The sequence below is a fragment of the Lissotriton vulgaris genome, chromosome 7 (assembly GCF_964263255.1).
Source record: "Lissotriton vulgaris chromosome 7, aLisVul1.2, whole genome shotgun sequence".
Lineage (NCBI taxonomy): Eukaryota > Metazoa > Chordata > Amphibia > Caudata > Salamandridae > Lissotriton > Lissotriton vulgaris.
The window spans coordinates 142,795,241-142,820,001 of NC_141695.1; positions in this window are offsets into that span (position 1 = coordinate 142,795,241).

A 24,761-nucleotide genomic window follows, 5' to 3' on the forward strand; every position below is an offset into this window, starting at 1 on the left:
TGTATTGGGCAACTGCAGAATCTCAAAAGCATTTTCCGTGCTTATATATACCTCTGAACTGGTAAATCATTCCTTTTCCCTGTATTAAGGACTAATAGGAAGGTTGCCAGTGTATTGGGCAACTGCAGAATCTCAAAAGCATTTGCCGTGCTTATATGTACCTCTGAACTGGTAAATCATTCCTTTTCCCTGTATTACTGTTTACAGTTTGGGTGTCTGAGGCTAGAAAATATTTTATTCATAGAACATACATCTTAGTACAGGGATTTAATAATCTCAAACGGGCCAGAATAGATGTTGCCCATATTCTTTGTATATACACAAATTATTAGGCCGTTGTTTGGAAAAATAGTACATATGGCGAGTTCAGCTTCATTCACTGCCTAGTGTTTCCACACAGTGGATTTTAAACTGTGTGTGCGTTCCTGAGAATCCTTGTCTTTATGATTAAACGGTCCACTAATACCATTCTACCAGTCAGGACCGACATACCTGTCCCAGAGGTTTGGAAGATACACTCCCCCACGGTCACTCAGATCATCCAACCTAAACCTACTCGCAGTCCCCAAATTCAGACTAACCACAAAAGGTGGAAAATCCATCGGAGTACTTGGAGCCAAAGCCTGGAACAAGCTCCCATCACAAATGCGCCTGATCCATTCTGAAAAACTGTTTCGTAAAATGCTCAAAACATGGATCTTCAAAATCGAAGACTCACTTTGCTTAGCGCTAATCTAACCCACACTTTACTCATAGACCAGGATCTACATATAGGACCTACCTTAAGCAGCATCCCTACTTCTTCTCTGTCGGGACAGCGATGTCTAGCGCCAAGATGCTCCCTGGAGTGTAAGTGCGCTCTATAAAAGCCTATTCACATTCACATTCACATTCACATTCACATTCTCTTTCACCACAATAGATCCTATTAGGAGATTCTACTTTTAGCATCTCCTTAAGACGTGGTTACGGGAACATTCAAGTTACAAACGTCTGGACTGCGGACATAAAATTGGTAGGGCCACAAACACATATTGTGCGCACAGTTACCTAGGATAATTTTTTCTCATAATTTTAGAAATCATCTAGTAGACACTTGGTAGAAAGAAGACACATCGTTCAGTGATTTCACTCTTTCTTTTACATTTTTTTAATTCTTTTTATTAACTTTGCTCACAGGTACATAAAATACATAGCAGCGTTCATTTAGCAGGAGATAGTTAGCGAACGCTTGTACATACATTGGGCAGGTCAAAACGTGTCCAAAGACCACCGCCTACATCACTCCACACCCACCTCCCCCCCCTGTTCCTCGGTATTTCCGCTAGGGACCCCAGACCTTCCTCTACTTCTTCACACACCCCCTGGCCTTGTAAATCGTCTCCTCCGCCCTCTGGCACCAATCCAGATCCCGCCGCCACTGGTCCCATTGTGGGGCCTCCTGCGCCCCCAACCCCGGGCAATATATTTTTTCGCCACCCTGGCTGCCAAGGCCAGCCAGATCTCCTTGTACTTTGACCAGTCAGTCGGCCCTTTAATCATTACTAAAAGCCATCTTGGCTCCACCGGAACTGGCGACCCCACTACTATCTCCAGGGTGCGAGCCACCTTAGACCAAAAGGGTGCCACACTCGGACAGTCCCAAAGGATATGGAAAAATGTTCTCTCTTCATAACAACCTCTCACGCACAAAGGAGATTGGGTCCTGCCCTATGAGAAAAGTGAGTGCGCGGATAGTAGACCCGCTGCAAAATTTTAAGTTGGACCAGACGAAACCGGACCCGTGTCCTGCCAATCATCATCGTCGAGGGTACCAATGTCCTCGCCCACAGTGACAGAAGGGGTCAGGCATTTTATTGATCAGTTTGCGATAAATAGTGGCCGTGGGCTTTACTAAAATGCGGTCAAGTAAGAGCCTGTCCTTCATTGGTGAGTACTCCTGGATTGAGGTCCCCGCGGGGATATGCAGAGCATGTGTAATACGCAAGTAATGATAGTGTTGTGAGGCATGCATTTGGTATTCCTTCCCCAAGTACTCAAAATACCTAGGGGCATCCCCCTTCCAAACATCCCCCAGGTATTCGATGCCAATAAATTTCCAGCCCTTAAATCCGGTGAGTCTCTTCACCTCCGTTAATTGGTCACCACACCAAAGCGGGGTCGTACCAGTTACGGTGTTAGCCCAGCCCAGGAACTTGTAAGCATCCTTCCAGCACTGCAGCACTACCCCTGTGTGCGAGGGCAAATCACTCCTGTGCTTCCGTGAATAGAGAAGAGGCTCGCAACCACCCTCTGGCATGGCGTATCTATCCACCCTGAATGCCGGTTCTGAGTCCGCCGCGTAGACCCAGTCGTTAATGACCTGAAGTTGAGACTCCCAATAGTACAGCTGAACATTCGGTAGAGTCAGCCCCCCGTCGTACACCCCCCTCGTAAGTTTGTTCAGCGCGATTCTCAGGTTGCCCCCGTCCCAAAGCAACGTCCTCAGGACCTGGGATATGGGCCGGAACACTCCGTCTGGCACAGGATAAGGTGAATTTTGTAGGATGTACAGAAGGCACGGCAATGCCAACATCTTAAAAAGTGCAGCACGTCCCTTCAGAGTGAGAGGCAAGGAACGCCAGTGAGCGACGTCTTGACGCTAATCTTGCCAGATGCGGCTCTAGATTTTTGGTGAAGAACTCCGCCCTGTCCCTAGTGATGTACAATCCGAGGTATTTAAAACCCTCAGTTACAACCAATGCCGGATATTGCGACAGGACCCTTGGGGGTGGGCCCGAGAGGGGGTAAATCAAGGAGTATCTGCCAAATAATACAAAAAGTTGACGCGCCTGCACCATGGAGTGGTAGGGTCTAGCCATGTAGAGGACTATATCGTCAGCATACAAAGATATACGCTCCTCCCAATCGTCCGTAAGCACCAAGCCCCAGAATGGCCGTTCTCTCCTAATCTAATGTGCCAATGGCTCTAGTGCCAAGGCGAATAGGAGAGGGGACAGTGGGCACCCCTGTCTCGTACCAGGCCGCAGGGGGAACACCCGGAACACTACTCCGTTGACCTCACCCTCGCCACCGGCCTTTCATACAACAGGCGCACCCAGCCACAGAAGACCATCCCAAAGCCCAGACGCTGCAGGACCATAAATAAATAGGGTCATTCGATACTGTCAAAGGCCATTGAGGCGTCCAGCGCCATCAATGACGTTTGAGTGTCACCCACGTCCTCCGCCATTTATATCACTCCATAAAGCCTGCGTAAATTGTGTCGCGTACTCCTATGAGGCATAAATCCTGACTTATCAACATGTACCAGGTCCGGCAGGACTGTGAGTAGACGCCTCGCCAAAGCTTTAGCCAAGACCTTGGCCTCCACGTTCATGAGTGATATAGGTCGATATGAGGAGCAACGGTCATCCGGTTACCCCGGCTTATGAATTACTACTATTGTGACCTCCTGCTGGTCCGGTGGCAGTATCCCAACTTGCTGCACCTCAAGAAACATGCGCCTCAAGGGTTCAGTCATGACACTGGCCTGTCATTTATAAATTTCCACTGGGAGCCCATTCGGCCCCTGCCCCTTCCCAGCTTGAAGCGCATTAAGGGCTTCACCCAATTCCAGGACTGTGAGGTCCTTCTCCAGGCTGTCAATAGCGTGGGAAGCGCGAAGTCCTGTAAGAACTCCTCGCAATCATATTCAGTTCTGGTGCACACCGGGGTTTACACCGCCTCATAATATGAAGCGATGGCCTCCGCTATGTCCACTCCCGCCAATACCAGGGTCCCTGCCTTATCGCGAACCTCCGCAACCCAGGATCGCTCCAGATCCCGGCGTTCCAACCACGCCAGCAGCTTCATACTCTTGTCCTCAGCATCATATATCCGGTGCTGCACGGCAAGGGAGGAGGCCCGTGATTCACCCTCCGCCAGTGAACGCCTGCTGCTTGAGGGCCAACTCATGACTGTGCTCTGCCGATGGGGCCCCCAACACCTCTCTCCAGTGCCTCCACCTTCCTCATTTTTCGCGCCAATAAAAGCCTGGGCGTGACCCCTCAGAACGGCCTTAAATGCTTCCCATATAATCACATGGGAGTCGACCGAGCCCTGGTTTTCCTCGAAGTAGAGCTGGGAGCCCTCCTGCAGTTTGTCCACTATTGAGTCGTCTTTGAGGCGCCACATGTCTATCCGCGGGTAGGGCGCTCTAGTCATAACCGCCCCTTTGAGAGTGACCCCCACCGGTGAGTGATCTGATATCCCCCTGGCCATAATACACAAGTCTACAAAGTCTCCCACATGGTCCATTTTGGCAAAGAGATGGACTATTCTGGAGAAGGATCCATGCCTAGCAGAGTAAAAAGTGCACTGCCTTTGTGTGGGGTGGTGTGCTTGCCAGATGTTGCTGAGGCCCAGCGCAGACGTGAAACTACTCAAACCCGCCTCCCCCCATGTGGCCTTGTCTCTCCCCCGAGCGGTCCAGATCTGAGTTCATAACTGCATTAATGTCGCCGCTTAATACCAAAGTACTCCTTGGAAGCTTCGCCAAATGGGACCCCAACTTCGTGTAGGTTGAGGCATGCAGCCCGGTGGAATGTAGCAGGAGCTAAACAGTAGCGTGCGACCCTCCCATTTGGCCACAAGTGACACCAAGCAGCCTGAGTCCTCCTCCCATTTACTCGTGACAATCAGTGGAAGGGCTGTGCGGATTAAAATTCCCACCCCCCTAGAGCCTGACGAGAACCCACCATTGTAATATGCAGAGTGCCTGTCGCCCCATGACCCCACAAATAATCAAATCAGGGAATTTGATGCTGCAGCCGCCGAAGAAGTCATAATGTAGAAACGGAGTACACACCCCCAAGTGAAATTCTGCAACCCCCCCCCCCTAATCTTTAAACCTAGTGCCGAAGTCTCTGGGAGTCTATCATATGGCTCAGTAACAGTCCGAGGCTTCCAAGTTCGCAGACCTCCACGGATCTTCGGCCCCACACCCTCCAGATATTGGGCCCCCGGGAGCAATCTGCCCCCCTTACCTTCGAAGACCAGGCTCCTCTCAGACAGTGCTGCTCAGTTCTGTCACTGCAGAGGAGAATGTCCTGCAAGAGGAGGATCTTGTGACGGGGTGATGCCAGTCTGGTCCCCCTGGCCCCTGTTGTTCTGGGACGGGCGTTGCGATCCACCTTTCGCAGATACATCTTGGAAACTACCGATCCCCCTCTCTCCTCTCTTCTTCTCATTTTGAATTCTCTGTTGGAATTTTAAGTTTCAATATCGTTTTGTCTATCTTCACTCCTCACATTGTGTATTTTTTGGCCTTGTAATGACCATAACACGGTGGCACGTAATAAGTTTTAATCTCACCAGTACTGGATATTACGCATTATAATTCTTTAGAAATGTGTATAAATATGAAAAAATATGTATAGTATTTACTTTTCCAGCCTTGAAAAACTCTATGTTTAGACAAAACACGTGTTGGCAAAATCCATGCTGGGAATACTGGAAAAAAAATACAACAAACAGGTGGAACAACGATTCTGTGGACTATTTGTGACTAGCTTTATTTGGTGAAAGGATATTATAGGTCTTCCTGGAACTTATTCCTTGAAAAGATGTTTGTTGTATCCTTTGTGTTGGGTACACTTGTCCATTACACTTTGGATATCTATACGGTTGCTTGAGAGTGCTGAACTAAGCTCCCTTTTAGGTCTCGACCTAAAGCATTGCTTTAGCAGTGCTTGTTTGTCGAGAATTCTAGTAAGCAGTACGAAAGCTCTACCAAAACTGTGGATTAGACACAGTTCATGTGAGACAGGCGCGTGCACAAACTAGCCACGTGACACACCACCATTTGTCTGTGACTCGCATCAGACTTCAAAGGATGCCGCTCTCCCGCATCAGACTTCAAAGGAATGTGCTCCCGCTCTGGCTATCTTTCGCTTCCTTCCTCTCCAGTCTTTTCTATAATCTTGTTTATATTGTATTTCATCCTCCCGCGAAAAGCCAAACACCCCATCACCCTTTGTCTGTGGCGGCTGCCGCTGGGGCTGAGCACCTAGTTAGACGCGAGCAGGTCTTGCATTGACTCAGCCTTTTATCCTTCTGAGGCCAATAACATGATGCAATTCATTTGGTTGTGAATCACCCTCTACCAGACATTAACCCCAAGTTAGCTCAGTGATTTCAGCGCTCGCTGCTGACATTTTGCCACTCATCTGCTGGTAAAGCATTCGAACGCTCCCAGGGCTAATCAAGCCTTTCTTACTTCAGAGGTTGAGTTACAGAGTACATTTAAACTGATTGATGCTGGCAGCATGTACCTCCCGTGCATACAGACAGAAAGGATCCTGTCATGCTACACTATGAAACAGGTTATTTTAGTGCGTTACAACTTTAAGTAGCGCGGCCCACCATGCAGCTGTCCTCGCCATGTTGTGGGATGTGGCTGTCGAGGTTTGTGGCCCGATCGAAGTCTACTTTTATGTCTGTCCGCTCCATTGTTTTCTCTAATTGCTGCCCTGCTTTCTAAAGAAAGCAGCGGCTTGTTTTGCTATCAGACCAGTAAGCCCGGAGAGGGCCGACGCTCAGGAAATGTCTGCACAATGATCGCTCTGGATAATCCACAGCCTATATAAAGGGGAGGTAATTAAGGCCGATGTGAAAAGGGGGTCCATATGTGTCCATGCATACCTCAAATGCAGGCAGTTTAAGCCGTCGCACTGCAGAAATTATCCCATTCATTTGGTAATACTTAAAAAAAGTAAATGTGCTATTTACTGTGCAACGGAGCTGCAGTTTTCTAGGTTTCCTGGCAGCGGCTGGCACAGCTGTGTTCCTGTTAACAGCTAACAGCGATACTTTAGCACACCAACTACTTACAAAAACAAAATGTGCTTTCAAACGAAATTTGTCAAAGCCAATGGCTTAGGATTTTGCAGAGTGAAAATGTTTTACCCAGTTTCAACAACACTAGCACCACAGGTACAACATGGGCAGCAAAGGGAATGGGTAAAGTGAGGTACAGTTCCCACCCACCCTGCACGCGTGCCCACACACACGCACTCACGCACAAGCACACACGCACACACGTGTGCACACACAGTACAACAGACAGGCAGCATTAGCTTCTTTCTCATACACAGAACAGGTACAATGCAAGCTTCCCGTGTCATTAAATCTTCGAGTTATTGCATCACATTACCTCAATTGGGGCACAATTGAGGGTCACGGAAAAACGTAGAGTAATGCTGGAATGCATAGAAGATATACAGTTAAGAGGAAAAAAGTTCTGTTATCACTCAACATATCCAAAGTACTGTTTCTAGTATTGAGTCCAGTTCAGGAGGCCGAGTGATGCGTTCAATTTTGCAGGGCTTCCCTTCATTGCGCCCATTTCTGCGGTCCTCTTTTGGAATGATGTGCTGAGATCTGGAAGTTTCTGCTGCCAGATTGTGCTCAGTTCTGGTAGTTCCATATGGAGTGCTGTCCTAAATTCCCAAGAACACGTCTTCAGTGAGTGTGTGAAGGGCTGGAAGGCCAACTGAACTTTTGTGTCCAGTTCTGAAGGCCTCAACTGACTTTTGTGAATAGTTATGGAGGCCTCACCTGGACCTGAGAGACCAGCTCTGGAGGTCTCCTCAAGAGTATTGTTTCCAGCTCTAGAGGTCACCTCTGACATATTGGGTTCAAATTTGGAAGCATCAGCTAGAAAATGATTCCAAGTTCAAGAACTCCTATCTGAATGTTGTTGCCATTTTGGAGGCTTCCTCTGAAATATTGTATCTTGTTCTGGAGGCTACCCAAAAAGTATTGCCTCACACTGCCGCACGCCACACACTGCTGCACGCCTCACACTGCTGCACGCCTCACACTGCTGCACGCCTCACATTGCTGCATGCCTCACACACTGCTGCACGCTGCACACTGCTGCACACTGTTGCAATACTACACTGCTGCATGCTGCATGCTGCACACTGCTGCACGCCTAACACGGCTGCATTACTCACACTGCTGCACACTGCTGCATGCCACACACTGCTGCACACCACACACTGCTGCATGCCACACACTGCTGCATGCCTCACACTGCTGCACGCCTCACACTGCTGCATGCCTCACACTGCTGCACGCCTCACTGCTGCATTACTCACACTGCAGCATGCTGCACCCTGCTGCATGCCTCACACTGCTGCACACCTCACACTGCTGCATTACTCACACTGCTGCACACTGCTGCACGCCTCATAGACTGCTGCATTACTCACACTGCTACACACTGCTACAATACTCACATTGCTGCATGCCTCACACTGCCGCATGCCTCACACTGCCGCATGCCTCACCCTGCTGCATTACTCACACTGCTGCATGCTGCACACTGCTGCACGCCACACAAAGCTGCACACCACACACTGCTGCACGCCACACACTGCTGCATGCCTCACACTGCTGCATGCCTCACACTGCTGCATGCCTCACACTGCTGCACGCCTCACACTGCTGCATGCTGCACACTGCTGCACGCCTCACACTGCTGCACGCCTCACACTGCTGCATTACTCACATTGCTGCACACTGCTGTACGCCTCATACACTGCTGCACGCCTCATACACTGCTGCACGCCACACACTACTGCACGCCTCACACTGCTGCATGCCTCACACTGCTGCACGCCTCACACTGCTGCACGCCTCACACCACCACATCACTCTAGGACACCACCACATCACTCTAGGACACCACCACATCACTCTAGGACACCACCACATCACTCTGGGACACCACCACATCACTCAGGGGCACCACCACATCACTCAGGGGCACCACCACATCACTCAGGGGCACCACTCAGGGGCACCTCCACATCACTCAGGGGCATCACCACATCACTCAGGGACACCACCACATCGCTCACAGACACCACCACATCACTCACATAACACCACCACATCACTCTGGGACACCACCACATCACTCTGGGACACCACCACATCACTCTGGGACACCACCACATCACTGTGGGATACCACCACATCACTCTGGGACACCACCACATCACTCTGGGACACCACCACATCACTCTGGGACACCACCACATCACTCAGGAACACCACCACATCACTCTAGGACACCACCACATCACTCTGGGACACCACCACATCACTCACAGACACCACCACATCTCTCACAGACACCACCACATCACTCTAGGACACCACTTAGGGGCACCACCACATCACTCAGGGACACCACCACATCTCTCTGGGACACCACCACATCACTCTAGGACACCACCACGTCATCAGGGACGCCACCACATTACTCAGGGACACCACCACATCACTCCTGGACACCACCACATCACTCTGGGACACCACCACATCACTCAGGGACACCACCACATCACTCTGGGACACCACCACATCACTCTGGGATACCACCACATCACTCTGGGACACCACCACGTCACTCTGGGACACCACCACTTCACTCAGGAACACCACCACATCACTCAGGACACCACCACATCACTCTAGGACACCACCACATCACTCAGGGGCACCACTCAGGGGCACCACCACATCACTCTAGGACACCACCACATCACTCAGGGGCACCACTCAGGGGCACCACCACATCACTCTGGGACACCACCACATCACTCTGGGACACCACCACATCACTCTGGGACACCACCACATCACTCAGAACACCACCACATCACTCACGTAACACCACCATATCACTCTGGGACACCACCACATCACTCTGGGACACCACCACATCACTCTGGGATACCACCACATCACTCTGGGACACCACCACATCACTCTGGGACACCACCACATCACTCAGGAACACCACCACATCCCTCAGGACACCACCACATCACTCTAGGACACCACCACATCACTCAGGGGCACCACTCAGGGGCACCACCACATCACTCTGGGACACCACCACATCACTCTGGGACACCACCACATCACTCAGGAACACCACCACATCACTCAGAACACCACCACATCACTCAGGAACACCACCACATCACTCAGAACACCACCACATCACTCTAGGACACCGCCACATCACTCTTGGACACCACCACATCACTCACAGACACCACCACATCTCTCACAGACACCACCACATCACTCTAGGACACCACCACATCACTCAGGGGCACCACTTAGGGGCACCACCACATCACTCAGGGACACCACCACATCACTCAGGGACACCACCACATCTCTCTGGGACACCACCACATCACTCAGGGACACCACCACATCACTCCTGGACATCACCACACCACTCTGGGACACCACCACATCACTCTGGGAGACCACCACATCACTCAGGGACACCACCACATCACTCACAGACACCACTACATCACTCACGTAACACCACCTTATCACTCTGGGACACCACCACATCCCTCTGGAACACCACCACATCCCTCTGGAACACCACCACATCACTCTGGGATACCACCACATCACTCTGGGACACCACCACATCACTCTGGGACACCACCACTTCACTCTGGGACACCACCACTTCACTCAGGAACACCACCACATCACTCAGGACACCCCCACATCACTCTAGGACACCACCACATCACTCAGGGGCACCACTCAGGGGCACCACCACATCACTCTGGGACACCACCACATCACTCTGGGACACCACCACATCACTCTGGGACACCACCACATCACTCAGGAACACCACCACATCACTCAGAACACCACCACATCACTCTAGGACACCACCACATCACTCAGGGGCACAACTCAGGGGCACCACCACATCACTCTGTGACACCCCCACATCACTCTGGGACACCACCACATCACTCTGGGACACCACCACATCACTCAGGGACACCACCACATCACTCTGGGACACCGCCACATCACTCAGGGACACCACCACATCACTCTAGGACACCACCACATCACTCAGGGGCACCACCACATCACTCTGGGACACCACCACATCACTCTGGGACACCACCATATCACTCTGGGACACCACCACATCACTCTGGGACACCACCACATCACTCTGGGACACCACTACATCACTCTGGGACACCACCACATCACACTGGGACACCACCACATCACTCAGCCCAGCCACATCCTCACTCAGCACCACAACAGCATCACTCAGCACCACAACAACACTGTCCTTGCTTGCTACCAACAAGCATTGCCATAGCCAATAGGACTTGCATTAGGAAAGTGTAAGCTATTTGCTTTGTGAATAACAATGCTATTAATTTATATATTTTCAAAGACAACACGGCTAGTCCGACCCTGATTACAGTTAAAAATGTGCCCATGATATTGACCACTCTACATGTTTTGGATCACTGGCTGGGGTAGTGATCATCAATCCTTTGGTATTCCAGTTCCTCTCAAACTAAAGGAACTTGCATGCTCCTGGAATCCCGGCTTGTATTCTTCTAATGATCATGCTTATGGAACTACTTTTTACTTTGTCATGAAGCAATCCATGAGAATGCATTTGTTTATTTGCTCTCTCAATAGTGCTGAAGCACCTGTCCTCAGTACATACCCCCATTGCTTCCCCTCATTTGGCCCCATACTCACCCTCTCCTCCGTTGTTCAACTACCTCTACTGGTACCTCATTTTTGGGTGTCCAGCAGTTGCCATTTGTGCTTTTGCTGGCCTCAATTAATCCCTCCCCCCTCATCCATTTCCCATTCCTTAATTCCATCTTCTCCCCACCAACCCTTATGGTCATTAAAAAATACTTTTACGTTTTGGTTTTGGAGGGTACTACTATTTGCTGCTGGGCCAGTTTGCCCACTGATTTTTTTTTTTTATTTACCAATCCAATTCAGCAGCTGAGCTGGATCAGCTAAAGTAGGCATGAAGTGTAGTTAGCAGACATAAGTCAATCCACTCTGAATAGAGCTTTTAAGAACCACAAATTTATAAAAGCTGAAAAACTGATGTTGCATTATAATTTATTTAGTTGCAAATTAAATTGTGTAATTTCTTCAGATTAGTGTAGCTTCTTCTTATTTCTTTCTTCTGCTGTGTTTTAGTGAGCACAGGAACCATACCTTAAGGAACTCAATAATCGGAACATAACTGGATACTTCCAGACGTGGTTCAATCAGCATGAGGACTGCTTTTTCTGTAGCCTGCTTTCTGGCTTCTCTTCTTTTTGAAGGTAAAATCATATTCCTATTGCACATCTACTCAGTATGACAGTGTTTAAATTGAAATAATTAATGCATTTCTCATACACTGACAGTTCTGCAGATGTATTAAGTTGTCTGTGTTCTGAATATAGGGCACATGAAAAGTGCCAGATGGGGACCTCTTCTTAGTGTTCACAATAGAAGTTACCATTTGTTTACACTTCCTGTTATCCTAATGAGCCAAAGAGTCTCCCAGAATGCACACTTATTAAATCCTTGCTTTTGATGCTAAGCATGTAACCACCGGTGCTGACTATAATAGCAGCTGTTAGTGTAATGGATTGTGTTGAAACTGGTTCTTTCTGGTCGGCTGAGGCAATGCCCAAGCTAGGCAGACCCTACCACTCCTGTCAGGGTTAGGTGATCTCACTTACCTTAAAACCTGTGCTCTCCCTTGGGTACCTTGGCATTGAGCAGTCAGACTTATCACAGAGGTATTGTGTAAAGCATTGGCACAGCACTCTCACACAATAAATACACCATACACTGAGCGTCACAAAAGAGACTTCACATGTGGTGTAAGTAAATAAACATTATATTCCACACACACATTAACTAACACAATTAGAGCGTCATGTATTTCTGGGCATATATCACACTTTGAAATATTACTAGCAGTACTAGTCCCAACAGTTTAAAATGACATCAGTAACATTCACAATTGGGCAACATTCTATTTTACCTTAGCACCCTCATACGGTGCGATACTTTTTCAGAGCCTGGCTCACCCTGGCAAGTAACACAAATCAGATCCACAAATTCCTAGTGTGCACCTCAGGTCACAATGATATCGGGAATGTGTACACACAGGAATATATTACACCTTTCATCAGCACCGTGGGCCAAGGCCGCACGGGTAAAACGAATATCAAAAATGGAGTATTTGTTAGGTAATGAAACAATACAAGAACAACTTTGCAGAACGATGCAAATATTAGCACTAGTTCTCATGCAGCACAATCACACAGCAGAACACCTTGCAGGTTCGCTCAATATACCAGCGGATTCGCTGAGTTGTCAGAAATCGATCAGTCACGAATGGGAGTTAGACCAAACCATTCTGGAGGAGGTGTTCTCGGTCTGGGGAACCACGACCATAGACCTGTTTGCAACTCCGTAGAACACCAAATTCCGATTCTATGCAAGCAGGGATCGCCATCCGGGGTCCTTGGGGAACGCACTTTCGATTGCCTGGTACGGCGCATTCTTTTACGCTTTTCCTCCGATACCCCTAATCCCGAGGTTGATCAGGAAAATCAAGGCGGAGCCGTGCAGAATGATCTTGATTGCACCGGCATGGCGCAGACAGTTCTGGTACACGGAACTCCTCCTTCTTTCTCAGGACCATCCAATTCGCCTGCAACCGGTTCCTTCTCTGTTGACAAGATCTCAGGGTCAAGTGCTCCATCCGGACCCGAGCTCGCTTCACTTGACAGCGTGGCTCCTGAGTACAGAGAATTCCAGAATCTGAACCTCACCAAGGAGTGTAGGGACATATTGTCTCTAGCTCGAGCTCCAAGTACGAACAGAACTTATAAGGCAAAATGGAAAAGGTTCTGCCTCTGGTGTCAGAAACAACATCTTCACCCTTACACTTCAGCTCCGCATCAGATTTTGCCATATATCCTGTCGCTGGCTAAATCTGGGTTGGCTCATTCTTCTGTTAAAGTTCATCTGGCAGCCATCTCAAGATTCAGACGGACGTCTTCAGGTCCTTCGCTTTGGTCCGCTAGGATTGTCAAGCAGTTCTTGAAAGGCCTGTTTAGGGTTTTTCCTCCAGTCCGTCCTCCTCCGCCAGTCTGGCAACTTAATTTGGTCTTGGCTCAGCTAATGAGAGCACCGTTTGAACCCATTCACAAAACGGACCTTAAATTCCTATCTTGGAAGCTAGCTCTTCTGTTGTCATTGACATCGGCCAGAAGGAGTAGCGAGCTCCAGGCACTGACGATCGTGGAGCCTTTCCTACAATTCAAGCGGATGTCCTGATACTACGGTCGAATCCAAAGTTCATCCCGAAGGTTCCATCTGAATTCCATCTGAATGAACCATTAATTTTGAAGTCTTTTTTACTGCGACCTACTACTCCAGCAGAGAGGTCCTTACATTCTTTGGACGTTCAGAGGTGTCTAAAGTTCTATTTGGAGTGCACGAAACCTTTTAGAAAATCCTCACAACTGTTCGTCTCCTACAGTGCCCCGCGGAAGGGATTTCCGCTGTCCAAACACAGCATTTCTCGCTGGATCTCAAGTGCTATTCAGTTCTGCCATCAAGAAGCGGGCAAACCGCTCGAAAGAAGAGTCCATGCACATTCCACAAGATCAGTGGAATTGTCAGTGGCTCTATTTTCAGGAGTCTCTATCAAGGAAATCTGCAGGGCAGCAACGTGGAGCAGGACGCATACCTTCACGAAGCACTACTGCCTGGATTCTTCTACGAAGAATGACGCAGCTGTTGGACAGGCAGTCCTGAGGAATCTTTTTCAATGAGAGGTGAGCTTTCCCTAGAATCCCTCCTTCCTATGTTGCACATTTTGTATCACTTGTGATAGTCCTTGCTAAGGTATATGTACCTAGGCCTAATTTTTCTCTTTTGTGCCTATTTCTATGGTATTTTTTATTTACCAAGGCTCCCAATCCGACGACGGGGAAATGATACAAAGCATGGGAATCTATGAAAGTTACCAATACTGGGGAACCAAAGTTACAGGTAAGTAACTTGTTTTCTTAGGAATGATGAAGTGGGCCATGCTGAGTTCTGCAACCGGTAAATCCGCTCACCACTAATGGGATGCTTGTGTTTGCTGAGAACCCATGATGCAGGGGCCACACTCCTTGGATGCGGGCACGGTTTGGGGGCTCCGCACAAGGCACAGTACTTAGTTCCACGCTCACACCGAGTTGCAGTCAGGGTAAATCCGCTCACCACTAATGGGATATTTGTGTTTGCTGAGAACCCATGATGCAGGGGCCACACTCCTTGGATGCGGGCACGGTTTGGGGGCTCCGCACAAGGCATGTCCTGTTTATATCTTGGACCCTAATTCGATATTTCCGATTCATGCCCTTATGTGGTTATAATCAATAATATCCTGATAAAGGCATAAGAATCAGATCCATATTCAGTAATAGCCCATGCAGTCCAAAGCACAGCAGGGCTACTCCCATCGACTCCTAGAAAGTACAACACGTTCTTTAAACAAGCCAAGCCTCCAGCAGCCCGGGAAATCCCCCCCTGCTTTTGTTTTTTATTTGAACAAGAACTCCTGGAGTCCAGAAAGAACTGTTAGTTCTTAGTGACGTCTTATGTCCAACCTTACGTCAAACCCGGCACCTTTCAGGTATAAATATACTAACAGTTGCCTTAAGCAAACACACGGTGGTTTGGAGCAGAGCGGCCATCTACTTGCCCGAGAGCCCAGCTGATGCGAGAGCCCACAGAAGCCGCCCCTCCCGTTTGACGCACTGAGAGAGACGCTGTCTTTTTCTCCAGCCGAGAAAATCCAGCTGCCGTGTTTCCAGCCTACTTTTGCGGGTGTCTGGGATATCGAGTCCTGAGGAAAGAGATACCAGACCTCCCACATTCTATTACCAAGGTACGGAGCTGACTAAACCCTTAAGAGAATTCTTGATGCAGATTCTTGGCAAAACAATTTTAACCAACTGAACTTAAACTGCTACTTACTCATCCCTTCCCAAGTTTTAGGCTTAGGTCAGGTACACTGGGGTAGGCTTAGTTAGAAGCACCAGTTGAGTACGTTAGTCAATGTATTTATGTATGTATATATTTTATCCATTTTAAAGTATCATATGGCTAAGAAACCATATCAAAGCTTTTACAGTAGTATTTCATAATACTACTTTTACTGTACGCACTTTACTTTATGATAAGTATTGCAATTGTGGCAATTCACTTCTCTTGCATGAGAAAGAAGACTGCTCAATAAATAACACCTTTTTATTGAAAACGCCCGTCTCTCTATTTCTTTGCACTCTGGTGAAACTAAGTATGCACGGTTGACTGAGTGAAATAGCTGCCTATTGTTTTCACACGACTCTAGAGATACACTCTTATTCTGAGGGAGCAAAGTTGTCATGTTTATGTGGTTGTCAGGAACTGAATCCCTTCTTGTTTGAGTCAGGGCAGTTCAACCCTCCCTATTCATTCAAGAAAGTTTCTAGTGACCTCTGAGCTAGCTGGCGCAAACCTAAATTAAGTTTAACATAGTCAGTAGAGACCTAGATGACCTCAGTCCTACGTCTACACTGCTGTTTATGTTATTCCAATGCGCAGAGCCTATTGGGAAAATAGGAACTACACTACATGGTGCCCATTGTTTGGTTAGGCGATAATCTAATGCAAGACACTAGAGTAACTCAGTCGTGCTTTTTCACACAGAACCCTTTCCCCGTAAAAACTCCAATAGACGTCTGGATTGAGTGAAAAGTTAATATCCGCCGGAACTTAGTAGGATGAGAATCCTATGTATTAGTTTTTGGTTTGATAAACGTTGAAGGATGCAGTGTTCCAAAATATTGTGCACCTAATCTTTGTTTCCTTGGAAACCTGCTCTGCAAACTTTCATTAAAACAATGTCGACTAACAGCGACAGCAACGAAACCGGTGGAGCTGCAGTAGATGCGAATCAACCGGGTTTCGATGTTACAGGGTTTAATGAAAATGAACCGGGTGCAATTATCATCCCGGCAAATGTAAGAAGAACTATAACTCTTAAACTTATAGAAAATGGACTGACACCACGAGGTGGTACAGTCATATTCGTGGTAGGGGCACATGAATATCGGCAGACAGACGTATTCTATTCATGGATACATTTTCCAGCAGCACACGCTGTGACAAAAGACTTCCAACTATTACAAAATAGAGGAACCTCCGGGAGAATACACTCCTTTCGAGGAGATCGAAATCCCACTAAATTACCAAGAGCACCTGCTCTGGTTTAATGGCGCCCTAAAACATAATAATCACATCACCAGGCTCGGTCCACTAGGTAGACCATAAGCAACGGGGCCGGTCCTATGCAGCTACGCAACACACCCAGACATCGAAATGATGTCAAGCGAAGAACTCCTAATTAAACTAAAAGAATTAACAAAGGCATATAGAGAATTAGTTCAATTGGCAAGTGACGATATAAAGTACCTCCAGAAATTGAAGGAAACAGATATAGCAGACCAACCATTTGAACTCGCCAGAATCATAGAAAAATCCTATGAAGAGCTAGGAAGAGATACTTTGGGTGGGAAACCGATAAAACCCAAACTAACTGAAAATCCTGAAAAAAACATTTCTTAAAAATAATTTAAAAACTCCAAAAAAGAGTTGGGATGGTAATAGACAATCCACCCCCAGGGAAAAACATTTCCAGTCCAGAGGAAGGTCTCCTCAGCGGAGAGAGAGATCTCTAGGCCGAGATGACAAGTCTCCCCAAAGGGAGCCCTCTGAAAAAAGAAATAACCTTAGAGATAGGGATAAAATAAGAAAACCTGACAGATATCAAGATGTTGATACACGTCCCTCTCGATCCTTCTCACTCAATCTTTCTCGATCTTCCTCACAGAAATCGTAAAAAAGAGGACGGTCAGAACACAGAGAAGAGCACGTCAAGTCCAAAGACAAGGAACCTGCTCATCAAAGTAAAAAATTACAATTTCCCAGAAAGAAGGTAGCAAGTATTAAAATTAAACATGCCGAGAATTCTGAGGACACAACTGAAAAACGGAGAGTGGGCACAGACAATGCTAGACAGCACAGCAGAAGTGACAATAGCTCGCAAGATCCTGATGAATCTTCTGGAAACAGTGGACACGAATGAATACATTCAGGTGGAAACTGCAGACACACGAGTTAGTGTGCCCCATAAACTATATGAAATAACATTACGTATAGAGGGAGATAGAACTAGGAAAATAAAAGGTCTGTTTTGGGAAAAACTTTCTAAAGGCTATGACATCCTGTTAGCTGAGAAAGACTGGCCACCAGAGTTTGTCAGGGAGTGCCCTCATGGCGAAGAAATGATTATGCCTGCCTTCTCAAATCATATTCCGATTCATAAAAAATAAACATTGGCAAGAAAATGGGCAGTGGCTCAAGCTCCTGCTTTATACAAAAATCATGTAGGATGGGATGAGGATTCGCCTCACCACAAAATCCAGTTAAAAAATCAGCCCACTGCACAAAGGCAGTACCCAGTTAAACAAGAAGCTAAAAAGCAAGTCAGGGAGATCTTAGATCAACTTGAATATCAAGGGGTGATCGAAACATGCACCTCTCAAATGAACAATCCTTTGTTTCCTGTCTCCAAGCCAGACGATTCATATTGTCTAGTTTTGGACTACAGACACCTTAACTCCTGTTGTAAAACATTTGCAGTACAAAACTCACATAGTGCAGCACTAATGAATAACATGGTGCGCAAAAAATATAAAACGACATTAGATAACTCTAATGGATTCTTCTGTCAAAACATAGCACCTGAAAGCAGGTATTTGACCGCTTTCTCAATAATGGGATCGCAAAAACAATTTTGCAGACTCCCACAGGGATTCAAGAATAGCCCATGATTATTCTCAGCAAGGGTAACAGAGTTACTACAAATATATGATGATGAGGCATTATCCTATGTTGATGACATCTACCTCACAGATGATGACCTGGAGACTCACTTAAAAAGAGTGAACACCATAATACTTTGGTTCGCATCAGAGAGTTACAAATTCAACTTTAAAAAGTCACGAATTGCCCATCTAACTGTCCTGTTTTTAGGATATGAATTATCAAGTGAAGGCAAAAGCCTGGCAGACAATTTCTTAGAGAAATGTGCTGTACTCCAAGCACCAAAAACGCTGAAGAATTTACAATCAATACTAGGTTTCCTGAATTTCGGAAGAACATACATTCTAAATTATGCAGAGAGGGTTAAACCTCTCTATGAATTAATAAGACCTGATTTCAAAGAGATCAATTGGACTCAGAAACACACACAGATTTTGAGATCATTGCAAACAGACATGTTAACTAAAACAAAATTACAAACTCGCGAAAACATATGCAATCTTGTAATCCAAGTCATCCCAGGAAGATGCAGATTCACATACCTGACCTCTAATGAGGGAGAAACGGTACCTATAGCTTACAAATCACATTTGTACACTCAAGCTGAAATGAAATTCAGCTCTACAGAAAAAATTCTGACAGCGGTTAAAACTGCTGTAGCAAAAGAAAGAACCCTAGCCCAAGGCAGGAGAATAGCTGTTTTCTCAGCAGAATCAGCCCTTGAGGCATTAACAAGTCCACGTAATCTGATTACAGTGGCCTTAGATCCAAAATGGATAGAATGGGAAAATTATTTTGCTACAGAAGACGTGAAATACTATTTTGACCCGAAACTGAAAAAACTAGATGATCTAGAATATGAACGAGAATATCCTCTGCCAGCTGAAATTCTGCCTCTGGAACAATACACCTGCGTAATCTATATGGACAGATTCGCACAACACTACGATGTAGGTAAAAAATCCTACAATGCAGCGTGCGCGATTGTTAAAGGTCGCTGGCGCTCTGGTAAATTCACACCAATGATTACCAAAACTGAATCACTCAGAAACTGTTCAGCTCAGCGAGCTGAAATAAGATCTTTAAAGGTGGCGCTTGAAAATGCCGATTGCGAATTCCCCACACTAATAATGTGTGATTCGTATTTCTGCGTCAAATCTTACATGCAGACATGGAGTAAAAACGATTACAAAGATGACACAGGTGCCACAATAAAGCATAAAACGCTTTGGGAACAAGTAGTTATTTTAAAGAAAGAACTACGAAAGACTCGCGTGATACACGCACTGAGTCATCGACGTGATGGCGTTCACGCTGTAGGGAATTCATTGGCTGACAGAGCCACAGCGGAAGCGGTTCAACCGGCTTCCGTAGCCACTGAAAAGCGTTCAGAAAAACAAATAGATGGGGAAACCATGCTGGTGGTAAAAGCCTCATTGAAAGGTGATTATGCAGCATTACCTCTCAACTATCCACTCAGTAATACATAATAATTGATGCAAACTCCGTTCCGTTTGCTCGAATCCCTGGAGTGGGGGATAGAGTAATTCCAAACACGAACCGGAGAATCTTCTTGCTACAAGAAGCACATATGGGATTGGGTCTGAGGTACCAAGAGATCCTGAAATCTCTTATGGAACTACAATCAGAGTACTGGTGGCCGGGAATGAGCGTAGATATCTACAAATTTGCAAAAATTGTGAGGACTGCAACAGAGATCGCAGTTGTGAACCGGACCAGCCAATAGCCCAGATACCACTATTAAATAGCATCAGGCTATCTATAGCGCAGAAATCCAGCAGGAAAAATGCGTCCCATAATTAATAAAGACTTAATTCACTTGAAAATGTAGACCCCAGCACTCGGCTGACGCCAGAACTGTTATAAATGATTTGCGAGTCTTTATCGGCACATACGCAATTGGCATTCTACATTCAGATCAGGGTCCTGCGTTTAGCTCTCGAGCTTACAAAGAGGTCATGAACAGCATGGGCATTACATTGCGCTACTCTCCTCCCTTCCATCCTGAGGGAAATGCGGTTGTGGAAAGAAAAAACCGGGACATAAAGCAATCTATAACGGTGAGGGTATTAGGTTCGGGTGATGGGTGGGTCAAACATTTAACAAGTGTCCAACGTAGTCTTAATAATCTGCCAAGAAATTCTCTAAAAGGTCTCACTCCATACGAACTATTGTTCGGAACTAGAATGCTCATTCAGGATCTTGATAGTCATACTTCAGTGGCAGAAGAAAAATTCTTTGATATCAAAGATCGTTTGGCTGTTTTACAGGATTTAAATGAAAAAAGAAAAAGCCTGAGTAACATAAAGTTGAAAGAACAGCCTACAGGCACTGAAGAAAAACCACCTGTCCCAGCAAGACCTGTCTGGATTCCAAAGATTGGGGATCTGGTCAGAGAGAAGATTGCGGTAAAGAAGGAATTTGGTCCTTCTTACAGAAAAGCAGTACCTGCCTTAGCTATCAGCGGAACAAGATCAGTTGTACTACCGCCTGGTAAAACCACAATCATGTGGCCAATAATAAGTAGTAGGCCAAGTGGACTCCCAAGAAATTGCAGAATACCAAAATTTGCTACAATCCAAGAGGCTCATACTGAGAGACTAATCACATTTGATAAACCTGCAGTGAATAACAAAGGACTATGCAATAATGCCATGGAACTAGTGCCTCTTGAAACCCAAATTGCAACAGTTATTCAAGAAACACCAGTCTACAATGATGTAGCCTCTGACTATGCTAATGAAATAAAGAAAAATGCAAAAGCAAATGAAAATCCGGAAAGAATTCCAACAATTGACAGAACTGCATCTGGCTACTTCATCAATTTCGACGACTTCTCTGAAGATCCAAGCGAGCATGAAGAAACGCCTCCAACAAAAACTTTCAAAGACAAAGTAATTGAAATTTTTCATCAACTAAAAGAAACATATCTGATTCACCATGGATTGAATTTTGGATTATGTTAGGTGTACTTACTCTCCTGCTTTGGCTCATCATGGTTCTATGTTTGGGAAAATTCATTGATGGAAAATATAGTACAATGGACACAGCAAGTCAGAACATCAACTTGGTCCTAAAGCCTCACACATCCTCCCACATCGAGAAAAGAGAACTGACATCAGTAAACATCTCAGCCAATCCAATACCCGGTGGGGTAGCATGGGACAGAACTGATTATGACATGTTTGGCCCGGTTGAGCTCTGAAAATATCCACACCAGTTCAAGGTTTCATTAAGTGACTTTGTGACACCAAGTACATTCTCAGATGATTGGGACTTTGAAAACATTAATAATATGATGTCAGATTTAGTAATGCCAGCAAAATTTACAGAACATGATTACTTACAGGGTTCATCGAATTATGAAGAGTTATACTGTTATAATCATTATGGTGATCACTATTTGCATAAAACTGCTCAGCCTAGAAATGTTTTATCTTATAAACAATGGGAACACTGTCCAACTCCACCAAAAGGCAGTTCGAAAACATTTTATGAGAAATTCCAGTACTTCTCAGGGTTTAATAACAGTGATCCAGAAACGTTTTATTTTTAAATGTTAACTAGGACAGGAATGAAAACAATGTTGACAAATACTAAATTGATTTATTCTGAAAAATGTTATGACAAAATGTCTACTTTTGGTTTCGAATTTTGGAAAAACACCATTGAAACAAAAACGATCTGGGGTTCGAAAGATTGGCAAGTACAAGGCCTAGAAGCATTATTTAGGGCCTGCATGATCCCAGAACAAATGATATTCTTGAATAACACAATTCAACAAACTACTTGCCTTGGCCTAGCTAAGATAAAAGATTTAAATACACCGTCTATTCCGAAACCCATAACTGATAGTGACAGCACTACAGATGTGGAGATAGACGTATCCCATATTTTACACCAAAACAGAACACATCCTGAGTGGAAAAAGTGGCTGATCTTGCCAACAGACACGAATAACTGTCAAGATAGATTCCTGAACAAAACACAGGGGTTCAAAATGACCAGACCAGACCCAAGATACTCCCAGAGACAACATTTAGGGATAGTTACAATGTTGCGTGTTTATCTAGGTTCCTGATCGATACTGTGACCTTATGCCCCTATTCGGCTATAAATCCATTTATTCCCTATATTGGCATAACCGTTCAAGTGCGATATTCAGAAAGTCATCTCTGGCCTCACACGAACAGAGCCACATTCCAGAATAGTTCTCTGCCACTTCCTTTGCGACCAATTAGTGCAATGACAGAGCAGAAGTCACTATCTGATATTCCTAGATTAACACTCCGAGTTCTTCAACAAGATAAAAACTCAGCAAACCTGGAAATCCCCGCTTGTTGTGTTTTGATTAGTAATGGAAATCTAATGAGCAACTGATAGCTATCACTTCCTAGTGACATCTTTAATTGACGTCTTATGTCCAGCAAACTTGCGTCAAACCAGGCACCTGTCAGGTATAAATACTACCAACGTTGCCTTAAGCAATTGCTGGTGTCCCATTGCTGTTGTATGCTGTATGCAGTACGCTGATGCTGCTGCTGTCCTGTTGGTGGTGAAGCTACTGATACCATTATCGCTGCTAAAGCGCGAACGATGGTGTGGTAAGCTTAGGAGCTGAACAGCCGTAACTCTGCGAAGAAGCCCAGCAGATGCCAACTGCCCGCGGACGCTGTCCCCCCGCCTCCTCCTCGACGCGCTGAGAAGAGACGCTGCCTTTCTCCTGCAGAGAAATCCAGCTCCAGCGTTTCTGGTGTACCCTTGCGGGTGACTGGAATACCGAGACCCCCTGAAGGAGATACCAGACCTCCATCATTCTATTCAGAGGTATGGTGTTGACTAAACCCTTAGAAGAGAATTCTTGAAGCAAACCTTGGCAAAACCAACTTAACTTAAAGCTACTTACTTACTCCCCTTCCACGTGTTAGGCTTAGGTCAGGCACACCGGGGTAGGCGGAGTTAGAAGCACCAGTTGAGTATTTTAGCCTAATGTATATATGACTGTATATATGTTTTATTACTTTTAAACCATTGTATGGCTAAGAAACCATATCAATGCTTTTTCAGTATTATTTTGCAATCCTTATCTTACTGTACGTACTTTTTATAATAACAAGTCTTGCAATTGTGGCAATACATTTCTCTTGTACGAGAAGAAAGACTGTTCAATAAATGTTAACCCTTTATTGACAAACGCCCGTCTCTCTATTCTCTACATATTGTGAAAGTAATCTGCACTAACTGACTGAGTGAAATACCTGTCTATTGTTTCACACGACCCTAGAGATTGACTCTTGATCTGAGGAGCAAAGTTGTCATGTTGCACGGTTGTTGGAAAGCTGAATCCCTTCTTGTCTGTGCCAGGGAAGCTGATCACTTCCTATGCAGAGAAGAAAGTTTCCAGTGACCTCTGAGCTAGTTGGTAACACACCCAATTAAGTTTAGCATAGTCAGTGGAGGCCTGGAATATCCGCAGTTCCACATCGATACTACTGTTTATGTTATTCCAATGCGCAGGGCCTAGTGGGAAACTAGGAACTACACTACATGGCGCCCAACGTTTGGTAAGGCGATAAACTAACGCAAGACGTTAGAGTAACTCAGTCGTGCATATTTCACACAGACCCCTTTCTCCCATAAATACTCCAATAGACGTCTGGAGTGGGTGAAAGGTTAAAATCCGCCCGACCTTAGTAGGAAGAGATTCCTATGTTAAGCTCTGGTTTATTCAACGTTGAAGGATACAGTGTTCCAAAATATTGTGCACCTAATCTTTGTCTCCTTGGAGACCAACTCTGCAAAACCTGCATTTATAAAATGTCAGTAGAAAACAACGGACCCACTGGGGGTGCAGTAGATGCGACTCAGCAGGATTCCGACGATACAGTACCGGGTGCAATAATAATCCCGGCACATTTAAGAAA